Raw genomic sequence first — 13723 nt, forward strand, 5'->3', positions numbered from 1 at the left:
AAAACAAAATATATCACCCATTTGTTTCCACACCATTATGATTCAGAGAAAGCATGTGTAAATCCATCAAAACATAAAAACATAGCACATACCATCATGGCGCCCAAACGCAGTGACGGTACATGAGCAATCACTGTAGGAGAGGGAGGGGAGGGAGGGAAACAGAAAAGGACTAAAGATTAGTTTATATTTCAATCGCTAGTTAAATTTAAAATAAATCTGTCTCCAGATAGGGCTTACCTATCGTCGGAAATGCATGCACTGATCTTGTGTTGTTAGAGAGAGTCCCATCAGACTCATAAGCGCTGCGAGCACTTCAACAAGAAAAAAAGAACACAGTGGGAGAATATGTTAATTTCCCCTGCTTGATACCATATTGAAGTTTAAATTTTTATATTAGAGTTTTATTTCTATCATGATTCGGGTAATTGACAATCCTCCTGTTTTTTTAAAAAAATGTTTAATTATTTGTTCATACTAAAGTGCCCGACCTGGAGATGTTGTATTTAAATCTTAACTAGGTTATGTTTTCTCCAGGTTTCTAATAGGAGCAGAAACTCCAGCATAACGATTAAACTTGGTCATTAAAAGAGACGTATATTCATAAAGCATGCATGTCCTGTATTCCTCATTCAGGTGGATGAGCGTTCATGTAGTAAATGAACACCAGGACTTTGAACGAGTGTTCCGTGCGTATGTATATCGCAGCGTCCACAAAACAAAGCAGCATGTGTAATCCCGCCTGTTTAGCTGCGGACCTGTTTGTGATTTGGAAGCTATTTGGGTGGGCTTCCGCTGCCCTTCAGTGCTTACCTTAACAATCTGGTTTCCTGCTTCACGCGTCACGTTCTACTAAGAGCCCTTTACGGCAGCCGCAGAGCGTATATGTAGTGTTGCCTAGGCAACTGCGTTGTCCTATTTTCACTTCTGTCTCGATAAGTCTGTCGGCCATGTTTTGGGATAAAAGCTCAGTAAGAGTCTAAGTTGCGTTAAGTCACAATCTATTCTTTACCATTTGAGCATACACTTGTCCTTTTAAGATTTAGAGGAAAAAAGGGGGGGTGAACCAGAGGTGCAAGGGTGAGAAATGGGCTCCCCTAATTTTACTGCCAGTGCCACATGTATTTCGGAAGAAATACTTCCAGGGATACATGGGAAGTGTAGTTTGCCACTGAGGGGGAGACAAAAATTAAGCCGATATCAAACCGTGTATCTGAATTCTAGATATGTCCTCTAAGTCTAGTTAACATTTATTCGTGCTCCTTTCTGAGGTTTATTATCCACTTATTTCATAGTTAATTTATTTCATTGTGTATATTATGTTCGTTGTCTTACTAGTCATTGCTCCATACCTTGTGGGAGATGTAGTGTCATATATATAAATACAGGCAAGGTTAATACCCTATTTTAAGTCCAAAAAATCTTGAAATGCATGTCATGTGTATGTCTATTAATGCAACTACAACCATGTGGTACTTGTATTCTCATATGTACATTACAGTTGGTGCAAAATCACTTAGGAAATTCCATTTCACAGTTCAAAACAATTTTTACAGAAAATTGGACATTTCATTGTCCGTGTTCAAACCAGTTTCTATACATCTAAAATAGTTTATGAGTTTAGCTTCTTCCTGTCGAAGTCGCAATTCTTGATTTCCCCCCCTGCGTCCCAGGGTCACCTTCTTGAGTCCAATAAATTTAACGTTTTGCTTGAGTTCCATCTGATGATGCCTCTGCCAGTGTTCAGCTAGTGGCATATTTCTGTCTTGGCTTCCGATAGCAGCTAAGTGTTCCCGAATCCTGGTACGGAGTTCTCGAATTGTACTTCCAATGTACATTTTCCCACAGGTGCATATGATAGCATATATCATGTACTTAGTACGACAATTGATCTGTTCTCTTATTTGCATCTGAATTCCATTCTTATTTTTGAAGGTATCTGTCATCGTAACCGCATGTTTACACATGGAGCACATTCCACATTTCCTGAAACCTGGTCGAGATTCCTGAAGCCAGGTACCTGGCGTTTCTTTGTTGTCATCAGGTAGTAATGAAGGGCTAAGGCTCCTCTTCAGAGTTCTTACCCTTCTGTAAACTAATGAAGGATAGTCATTGATAAATGGTCCCATATGAGGATCCAGTTTAAGCAAACCCCAATGTCTTTTAATGGTTTTCCTAATCACATGGTTGTTAGCACAGTAGGTTGTAATAAATTGGACCTTATTTTCTTGGGTTGGTCTGTCTTGCTGGCTAAGTGTTTGTAACCTAGGTGTCTGTTTCGCTTTGTTGTAGGCTATTAGAATGCTTGTTCTAGAGTAGCCTCTGGCTTCAAATATTGTAGATAAAGTTTCACATTCTTTCTTGAAACTCCTTTGATTGTAACAGTTCCCCCTTGCTCTAATATACTCCCCTTTGGGGATGTTGTGGATTATGGGTTCATAATGGCAACTGGTGGCATGTAATGTTGAATTTACTTCTGTACTCTTCCGGTACGTTCTGGTTTCAAGATGGTTTCCTGATACATAGATTGTCAAATCCAAAAAGTTAATCTCTGTACTGCTGCATTCTCCTGAAAATTCAATACCTAAGTCATTATTGTTGATTTCTTGCCTGAACAGTTCCAGTTCTTGTGGTGTGCCTTTCCATATGAACAGGACATCGCCAATATAGCGGGTCCATTTTACAACATGTTGACTGTATGTTTCCTTGCTATAAATTTGTAAGTCCTCGAACATGCCAATCACCAGGTTTGCTAGGGCTGATGCATACTTCACACCCATGGCTACACCATGTTTTTGCTTGAAGAAGGTGTTATTTAACGTAGAAAATACTGTTGTCCAATGTAGCCATGAGCATTTCTTTAAGCATACAAACGAATGGGAAATGTGATGCAGATTCTTGTTTAAATGTATAGTCAATTGTGTCCAGGGCAAGGTCATGGCCGATGGAGGTATACAGGGCACTGACGTCCCATGTTGCTAAATAATAAGACGGATGCCATTGTATACTTTCGATAATGTAGATTGCTGAGGTTGAATACTTAAGATATGCCTGTGCCATTTTTACCTTGGGTCTCAGTATATTATCTATATACTGTGAAATGGATTCAGTGGACCAGCCCATTACACTCAGTATGGGTCTGCCTTCCGGGATGGTTGTGAATGGTTTGTGTATTTTGGGAAGAAAATAAATCGTAGGTAATATTGGTTTTGGTATAAACAGGAATCTTTTTTCCTCATCCGTGATGAGGCCTTGTCTGTACCAGCCATCTATTGAGTCCTTAAGGTCTTGAACAATCTGAATATTGGGATTGCCTGGTAGTATTTCATAGCAATTTGGTGTGTCCAGATGGTTTTGAGCCATCTTGATATAGTCTGGGCGGTTCATGATGACTATATTTCCGCCTTTATCAGCTTCTTTGATAACAATTGTATGGTCTTTCTCCAATTTCTTTAAAGCAGTTTTCTCCTGAGCTGTTAGATTTTCCCGTTAGTTTTTTCTGCCCATCCTCTTCTGATTGTCCTCTATTTTTTGTAGATCTTTCGTCACTGATTTATAGAAGGCATCAATCATGTTGTCCGGCGAGAATTGAGGTAGGAATTTAGAAGTTGGTTTGAGTTCTTTATGTGTTAAGCTGATCGGTGCAATTGTTAGTTCTTGCATTGTTTGGTGAATTGGAAAGGTTTCTGTCTCTTGTAATGATCTTAAGAGATGAATATTGCCCAGTTCCTCAATTGTAACTTTGCTCCTTGTGGCTACATCTCTTGGTTGTTTATATGCGGTTACTTGAGTCGCAAAAAACTTTTTGAGTTTAAGTTTGCGCACAAATTTAAAAAGATCAATATGCACTTGCATGGATTCCATCTATGCTGTAGGAGCAAATGATAGTCCTTTATTCAGCAGACTAATTTTATCTTGATTTAGTTCAACGTCTGATAGGTTCATCACTAGGTTAGTTATTGACTCTTCTTGGCTGCTTCCCTTGTTGCAGCTCTTGTTAATCTTCGATAATCTTCTAAGGTGTCTGGGTTGCCGAAGTCTACCCGACCCCCTCCTTCCTCTTCTCAGAGTAAAGGTTGTTTCTTGGTAGATAGGTTTGTTACTTGAAAACAGACTTGTTTGGGTGTTTGGATCCTATTTCCTTTTTTATATCTACGTATCTGATTGAGGAAGCCTTTCCCAGTTCTACTTCTGTCTTCTTCAGTGTTCAGTTCTCCTTCTGCTGTTTCTTCTGCATCTGAGCTCGGTGCTGAGCTGGCAGGTGATGTATTTGGTGTACTCTCAATAGATTGTGATTTAGGAAATTTGTTATATTTCTCCTGAAATGTGTACACTCGGTCTTTATTATAATCTCTTTCGTCTCTGAAAATATTTCGTAATTTGCACAATTTGATGTCCTCTTGGTATTCTTTTAGTACCTCATACATCTGGAGGTAGTTTTTCTCTTTCGTTACCTCTAGTGCCTTGGCGTCTGAAATTTCCTTTTTAATTGTTTCTATTTGTTCACTAGCGCTCTCTTGGTCACGAGTTGCGTGTTCCACCAACATCTCTAACATCCGTGTGGAACATGCTCCTAGGTTTTTCTCCCAGTCTTCCCCAAGGTCTTGGTCATCGTCTTTGTTAAAGTCAGGAAAGATCAAGATTCGTAAACCTCTGGGTAGTTGTTTTTTGCTGAGGTAATTCTTCAGTGAGACAATTTCCCAATATTTATCTATCTCCTTCCTGGAAATCCTTTCCAGCTTGGAAAACTTATATCTCATGTCCTCATGTTTCGGTGTGCTGGTTCCAAAAGCATGGACATTGCTTCCTTTAGGCGTGAACAGGTTACTTGCTTCCTCTTTTCGGTTTTCTAGATATTCAGCCATTATACTTGGCGCAGATCTTTAGTCAGCGCGGTGAGTGATTTATTCAAATTAATGAAGCTCGGGGAACTTTTTGTGCAGTCACTCTTGGACCTCAGCGACTTGATACAGCATAAAAGTGTTATAGTGTTGCACCAGTGGGAGCAGAGAACGGAGACATAGAGTTCCCGCAGTCCGTTTGCAAAAAGTGAAAAAGGGTTTCTGCGCCCATCTATTACTGCGCCACAGTGAAGTTCAGGTATCAACCAAAACCAGTTTTTCTTAAATCATCTTATATTTATTGATAGCCCATAAGGATGACACGTGTTTCGGCACCCTAAGTGTGCCTTTTTCAATTCTGGGCATTAAGGGTCACTTGATAAACTATATACAAGATAGCAGGATTTAAATAAAATTACAAAGCAATTTTTGTGACATATAGATAAAACACGTTCCACAGGGTTCCCAAAAGACCAAATGCATATCAATCATATTATCCAGCATATGACCAGAACAGATCAGCATTTTAGTTAATAACACAAAACAAAATATATCACCCATTTGTTTCCACACCATTATGATTCAGAGAAAGCATGTGTAAATCCATCAAAACATAAAAATATAGAACATACCATCATGGCGCCCAAACGTAGTGACGGGACATGAGCAATCACCGTAGGAGAGGGAGGGGAGGGAGGGAAACATCATTGGTTGAACAGGAAAAAAATAACAGAAAAGGACTAAAGATCAGTTTATATTTCACTTGCTAGTTAAATTTAAAATAAATCTGTCGCCAGATAGGGCATACCTATCGTCGGAAATGCGTGCACTGATCTTGTGTTGTTAGAGAGAGTCCCATCAGACTCATAAGCGCTGCGAGCACTTCAACAAGAAAAAAAGAACACAGTGGGAGAATATGTTAATTTCCCCTGCTTGATACCGTATCGAAGTTTTCATTTTTATATTAGAGTTTTTATTTCTATCAGGATTCGGGTATCTGACAATTGTTCATACTAAAGTGCCCGACCTGGAGATGTTGTATTTAAATCTTAACTAGGTTACGTTTTCTCCAGGTTCCTAATAGGAGCAGAAACTCCAGCATAACGATTAAACTTGGTGATTAAAAGAGACGTATATTCATAAAGCATGCATGTCCTGTATTCCTCATTCAGGTGGATGAGCGTTCATGTAGTAAATGAACACCAGGACTTTGAACGAGTGTTCCGTGCGTATGTATATCGCAGGGTCCACAAAACAAAGCGGCATGTTTAAACCCGCCTGTTTAGCTGCGGACCTGTTTGTGATTGGGAGGCTATTTGGGTGTTCATTTACTACATGAACGATCATACACCTGAATGAGGAATACAGGACATGCATGCTTTATGAATATACGTCTCTTTTAATCACCAAGTTTAATCGTCCCCCCCCCCATCTAAGCCAGGTGAAGTATACACCCCCCCATCTCAGCTAGGTGAAGTATGCATCTCTCCCCCCCATCTCAGCCAGGTGAAGTATGCTCCCCCCCATCTCAGCCAGGTGAAGTATGCATCTATACCCCAATCACCTACCCACATCACATTTCCATGGGTCTCATATTTGACTCACCGAGAAGCCAGGATCTCTGCCCTGCATGTCTCTCCATGTAGCGTGGTATCATGGAGTTCCGCAGGACCATTGAATCATGGGTTGATCCGGGGAATCGGGCACAACAATGTGTGATGATCCTGGTTGAGTCACATACCATTTGCACGTTGATTGAGTGGTATAGTTTACGGTTGCGGTACGCTACCTCCATGGCATGTGGGACCAGTAATTCCACATGGGTGCAGTCGATGGCGCCAATGCACCCAGGGATGCCAGCCAGTGAATGGAAACCTACTTTGGTGTTTGAGATCTCCTGGGCAGACCGTGGTAAGGAAATGTGGTTGTCTGTGTGCTTGAGGAGGGCATCAAGCACTTGGTTCAGCGTATGTGAGAATAATGGTTGTGAAATGCCATGCATGTGCCCCACTGTGTGCTGGTAGGTGCCTGTGGCCAGGAAGTGGAGCACAGACACTACCTTCAGTAGGGGTGGGATGGCAGTGCGTGTTTCAATCAGGCTGACAATGTCATCATGTTTCATGTCCACAATGGTGGTGATGGTGTCCCGGTTCAGACGGTACAGGGTGTGGATCTGCTCAGGGGTTAGGTTGAATGGACTGACTCTGATGCGTGGGATTGGGGGCTGCCTGCGTGATGCCACTGGCTGCACTGGTGGGGCATGCTGGCCCTGCCTTGCCCTCCTTCTCCTCCTGCGTCTCCTCTGTGCTGCCTGTTGTTGTTGTTGTTGTAGTAGCACTTCCACTGCAATCAAGTACTCCAGCCTCTGCATTGCTAATAGTATTGGAATCATTGTGCAGTGTGACTGGGTGTGGGAAGGGATGGCGTGTGCTCCTTTTGTGCTGGCCAGGCTGTATTGCCTCCACCTGTGCTGATTGTGTGCACCTGTGGCAGTTGGGAACACTGCACATGGCCGCTTACGGGTGGTCCGCGATGCCAGTATTTTCACCATGGCGGTAAGGTACTTTACGGCCTTCAGTAGGGCGTTAATTGCATGTCCGCGTGTCTCGTAATGTTCCCCTGTTTGCACCATGCCCGTATTTGCGGCATGGGTGGTTGCGTTTTATCAGCGGTTTATCAGGTCATAATCGGCCGGAGCGGTAAGCGATGCCGGTAATCCTTTACCGGCATCGTTATTCACTTACCGCCCGGGTCATAATGAGGCCCCTGGAGTCTTCTTTGTCTCCACTTTTCTATTGCATTACACATAAAGGCAGTAATCAGCTTAGCCAATGATGTTAATGCTGTTAAGACAACTACTACTGCTTTTGACCATTGCTAGAGACAACATAGGCTGCAAATAGATATTATTGCAATGCCAAGTGTGGGGGGTATCCTATCTTTGTAGTTAAATCCCTTCAAACTATACAGAATACTGCTTTTTGCCCTGCCAGTTGCATACATATTACTCCTGCACAGAAGCTACACTGGCTCATAGAAAGGGCAAAAATGTTATTATTATTATTATTATTATTATTATTATTATTATTATTATTATTATTATGTTTATTATTATTGTGGTATTTATTGAGCGCAGACCTAGCTTCGGGAAGCAATGGAGCGCTTTACAATCATTGAGGGAAGAATGAGGTTAGGGAACAGAGAAACAAGGGACAACAGGGGAGGGAGGGCAATAGATCTACAAGTAACCAGGGGAGAGCTTCAGGTATGGTGGGGAATGGATGGTGTATGAGCCTAGATGTTGTGGAGGAGCCATTCCTTGAAGAAGAGGGTATTGAGCTGCTTCCTGGACTGTAGAAGGGAGTGAACGAGTTGGATGTTGATGGGCAGGGGGGTTCCAGAGTTTTGGGACATAGACAGAAAAGGACTGTGTTCTAGTTGTTTTCTTCCTGCGCCAGCATAGTTCAAGGCTGCACATGGCCTTAGTTCTGGTGGAACATAGGCCTCTGGAGATTATGCATTTCTCAGTAAGGTAGCCTGGGGACTTCAGGGTGACAGCCTTTTAGATGAAGCAGCAGGATTTGAAGATGATACCGGCTTGCAGTGGGAGCCTGTGCAGTACGATGAGGGTCCTTAAACTGCTCACATTGTCCCATAAAGCATACCATGTAAATTGACCTTTATACATTAGGAAATGCACCTAAAAATATATTCCAATTTCGGTGCACAGATCGAGCTCCCCACTGTTCCTTTGTACCACTCAGGTCAAACAGGTTTGTAACTTGAGCCATTCGTACAAGGCACGTCCTGTCAAACACTGAAACGCTCTTTCCCTTGATGTTCGAAGTACAGCTCAATTTTAGGAGAAAAGTTAAAACCAAGCTATTTCAAATTTAGTTTCCATCCGTCTCCTTCCTCAAACTGGTTTGGAAGAGTGCTTGGATGCCTAGGGGTCATCGGTACCACTCCAGTAAAAAAACATAATAACAAAAGAAATGAGTTAGACTCCATTTCCCATGTATCTCATAAACACTTAAGTGTATGAATGAAGTTAGTCAAATTTGTTTCTTTTTTCCACAGAAGATAATGATCGACTATTTTGAAAGCATTCAACAGATCAATTTATGAACTATTCAGGTGTAAATGATGGTATATCAGGACAAAGTTTTTTTTTTAACAATTATTCAATTCTATATAGTAAGCACCTTTCATAATCCAGGTCTGGTAAAAGGAATCATGTGGGCAATGTTTACCCATGCATGCAAAATTCCACAAATGATTTAGCAAATGTGCTTAAACCTGAATCATTAAGCCCAATCATTCATTAATTCCAAGCTAATTTGCGTTAACTTCCTTTATGGATAGCAATCTTTAACCAAAACGCAAAAATAACCATGTGAAAAACAAAAGAGGCAATTGGCAGGCTATTTAAAGACCGAAAGGAGCATGCCAAAATAGCTTCTTTAGGTTTTGCAAATCAAATGGCAACCCTTTATCAGAATTGTCATACTTCTATACAAATCTTAGAGGCTTATCCTACAACATTTGAAATTGACAATTTCATAAAACATAGCATTTAGTAAATCCAGAGGCACGCCAAAGTGGATATGGAGTTTACAATTGCACAGGTTGAAATTGAGATTGCTATTACGTTCCTCACAAATGGGACACCCCCAGGGTCAGATGTCCTCCTGGCCAACTTCTTAAGCGCCTTTTCTGTACACTTACCACTGACCATTCTTACATTATACAATTCACTTTTTGATGATGTTCCTGAACACATGTGAACATTTTCAAAGAGGCTGTGGTGATCGATCTATAGCCCTTCAAAGGCTGAAAATATGTTAAGAACTACAGGTCAATTTCACTGATGAAGGGTGAATGAAAAATCCAATCCAATGTTTTGGTAAACAGAAAAAAAACGAAGTCTTCCAAAGACAGTTCTCCCGAGATTAGGCAGTTTTTTTAATAGTTAACTAACTTTAAATAGCACAAGACTTCAATATACCATATTCCAAAATAGTCACGATCACCAATAGAGGCTATCTCTCTCAACACAGAGAAGAATTACATCAGGTTGAGCGAAGAAATAATTCAGGTTTTGTTTAAATTACCAGAGTAAAGCAGCATGGGTGTCAGCTATAAGCCCTTTTATGTATGTCAATAATGGAACCCCTCCTTCACCATATTAAAATCAAAATCATATGACTCTAGCAAGATAAATAAAATGCTAACTTTATATACTATTTGCATATACAGATGATGGCCCTCATTACAAGTCAGGCGTTAAGGGTTTAACGGCGCCGTCGGCGCCCTTATCCCTGAACGCCTGATTCACACTTTAACGCCTGCTTTTTGCAGGCGTTAAAGTCCAAGGCGCTAAGCGACCTTGGTGCTAATTACGGCACCGTAATTTACGGTGCCGTAATTAGCGCCTTCCCCATCCCCATTATGCCCTATGGGGCAAAAATGGGAATGGGGAAGGGCAAATGGTGAATGGGGAATTACCGCCCCACTCACCTTGGAATGGGGCAGTAATTCCGCCATCCACCATGGCGGAATCCGGCATGGACCATCGTGCTAATAGCACCATGGTCCACCGCCTGACTTGTAATGAGGGACGATGTATTTGTTACCTTTGATTGCCCATATAGGTGATATTGGCATTGGTCTCCCTTTTTACTGTATGAAAGCTTACAAAACTTTGCATAAAATTGTCCTAACAGTTTATGACAAGTAAGTATGTGACAAATGTATGTACTTAAACTGGGTGGCATTAACATCATTCATTAAGAAGGAAACTTGCTAAATTGTATGTTCAATATTGGCACAATAATAGTGCCAAATGCCTTAATTATTCATTCAATAATACTTTGCAACTAACTGATAACAGCTCAGTTGAAAAAGGATTATGTGCATTCTGGTCAGACAGCATGGCCATCCCAGCTTGCAGGGTAGTAGACTGAACGTGTGTGCCCCTCCTATGATCCTTTGTGAGGCCTTGCACTATCTTTCTCAAACAGGTTTGCCTTCCAGCAAGGGCTGCACTGGGAAAGAGAAATCAAAGGGAACAACCAAACCACAATGGCTGGCTTCACACCAGTGTGTTGCATACAAAAAGTTCCTTTGATGCTATGGACAAGGCAAGGGGCAGGGACAGAGCTAGTGTGAAAAGCGGTAGTGGAAAATAGTTGGAGGAATATTCAATTATCTTGCTTCTCTCTTTATCTCTATTTTCATCCTGTCTCCTCCACTTCCTTTAGCAAAATGCTATCTGGGCATGACTTCATAAGGGAAAGACCACTTTTCTTAAGAACAGGGAGTGGGCCTCTTAAACCGGACTTGCTTTTGTCCGATCACCTGTGAACTTGTGCTTATAAAAGAGGGATTCTCCTGATCCTTCTTTGATTCATTCCTGAAGAAAAACCTGAGGAAGAATTAATATGGACCTCTTTTGGTAGAGTTGATCTTTCCAAAACCCTCAACTTATATGGTAAAGCAGGAGCAGTCCAAGTAAAAGGGTTGGCTCCCTACCCACTTTCGGGGCACATTGAGCGTGACTATAGCTGAGGCCCAGGACCTGCCACTCTGCACCAACCCGGCCTATGCTGGGAGAGCAGACCTTGAACTGGCCCATCCTCATCCTAGAGCCTCTGGAGTGGATCTCACAGTGTCTGGAGGATCAGATCAGCCAAAGCCCCCTGTTCTGCTGTATTGAACTATATGAACCACTTCCAAACCATGATCACTGCACTTCAAAATTATGTACTTCGTAATTGCTGCATCACAGCTGTCGAACCGGGCCACCGATGCTTCGGCCAAGCAGAGCCTGTCACTTTTTCAATTCAAACTACCTACTCGCCACTGCATCTGAAATTCAAATCACTGCCTATTCGAAGCCTGCGCCAGCTCACCAAGGTTACTGACAGACATTGACACAAACCACTAGAGCATTGCATCACTCACCAACTCAAATCAATGGCTAGCAATGTCTCGAACCTCATCGATTCCCAATCTGTCCTTTTTGAGCCATCTGAACTGCAAGCACCTAATGCTGCATTCTAACCGTATCAAGCTCTCACTAACTACATTCCAGCTTGCTACTTGACACATCATGACCCGCCACACCTCAACCAGGTCTGAACAGCTTCGCAGCAAAGCTCAAAGCCTTTGTCAATGCTGTTGAACCACCTAAAAACAGTAGAAATGTACTATTGACACATACACACACAATTCCAGACATGATAGCTCTCGGTTTACCAAACACATGCACTCAATCCGAGTCAGAAAACAGGCAGCCGAAACTTTATGGCAAAAATACCCCATTCCAGGGAACAAAGACTCTTTTTCTAACATCTCACAAACTTATAGGCAAGCCATCCACACCACTAGAGCTGCTACCTACAAAAAACAGAATTGCTTCGGTATCCTCTAGGTCCCATGAACTCTATGCCATTCTTCGGGAATTAGAATCTCTGATTACACCTCCTTTGACCACTGTGAAAGGTACAACAATGTACAAAATGCCCTTAGAAGAAAAATCACCACCTTACAAACCAAAATCAACTCCAAGCCTCCCCACATGCCAGTCACCTGGGCAACGGCCATCTCACCTGGCCTGCTGGATCATGTGCAACCTTTATCCTTCAAACCTATCTCAACTATCAATCTTGCCAACATAATAAAAGGTCTTAAACCCTCTATGTTCAAAGGCAATATCTACCCCAGTTCCCTAGTTAAAGAATGTGCCAAACTCCTCCTCCCCCCATCGCCTCCTTCATCAGCTCCATCATCAGCTCCTCCTTTGCACCCTGCCATGTCTCTGTCTCACTGAAGGAATATTGGCTCTCCCCCCTCCTTAAAAAGTCATAAGTGGAACATCCATCCCGACCAACTACAAACCTATAACCACTTTCTCTTTTCTACTCAAAAGTACTGACAGAGTGTACTATCTCCAAATCAAAAGCTTCCCTGAATTCCACAACATTCTAAGCTCCCAACAGTCTGCCTTCTGCCCAAGACATGGTCCAAAAATTGCCCTCTTGGACCTATAAAAACAACTTGACAACCTTAACAATGCTCGCAAAACCTCCCTCCTCTTGCTCCTTGACCTCTTGCCCACCTTTGACCTTGTCATCCACCAGACTCTCTGCCACCACCTTATCTCCTCAGCTCACTTTTCTGTTGTAGCTGCCAAATGGATCTCCTCCAACCTCACAGACAGCTCTACAGTGCTTGCATGCAAAACCTCATCACCTCCCACACCTTCCTCCTGCATTGTCCCCAAAGGCTCCTGCATCTCCCCACCATCTACAACATCTACACTAAACCCCTTTTTGAGTACCTGGACTTCCTTGGCATTTCCTACACCAATTATGCAGATGATGCTCAGAATCTGATACCCTCTCTGATGATAGCCTTAAAGTTAACATGATTCAAGGGTCAAGGGGACCAACAATGTGGATGTCCACCCTCTCAAAAGGAACTCCCACCACTGGGAGAGGCACCAGGGGTGCCAAATTCTTGGCTCCACTCTTGCCAGAGGTTTGGCAAGTGTGACAGCTCCTCCAGAATTTATCAACTTCTTCACCCATGACCAGCCAAAGGTATCTCATCGGCCAACTGTAGGAACTGGAGTCTGTTTGTTAGGGTCACTACAATTCTTTTGTTGTCCCCAGGGATAGACTCAGTCGGTTCACTGTAGAAGAGGCCATCTTCTCAGCTCAACCTATGCTTTCCAACTTCTTGCCCATCAAGTTGAGAAGCAGCCTGTTGTCGAAGACCTTCGAGAGTAAGACACTCTCTTTGTCCTCTGCTGAAGTTTGCCCTGTTGGGTCCACCGTCTGCCAGTAAAGACTGCAGCTCAGGATGGTCAACAGGTC

General features: G+C 42.4%; 1 protein-coding gene across 2 annotated transcripts in view; it reads right to left on the reverse strand.

The window, feature by feature from the left end:
* The window catches only part of LOC138497940 (uncharacterized), a 195580-nt gene that overhangs the window by 97646 nt on the left and 84211 nt on the right, over positions 1 to 13723 (reverse strand). The gene's annotated exons all lie outside the window — the stretch shown is intronic.

The sequence above is a fragment of the Ambystoma mexicanum genome, chromosome 5q (assembly GCF_040938575.1).
Source record: "Ambystoma mexicanum isolate Mex_15411 chromosome 5q, UKY_AmexF1_1, whole genome shotgun sequence".
NCBI lineage: Eukaryota > Metazoa > Chordata > Amphibia > Caudata > Ambystomatidae > Ambystoma > Ambystoma mexicanum.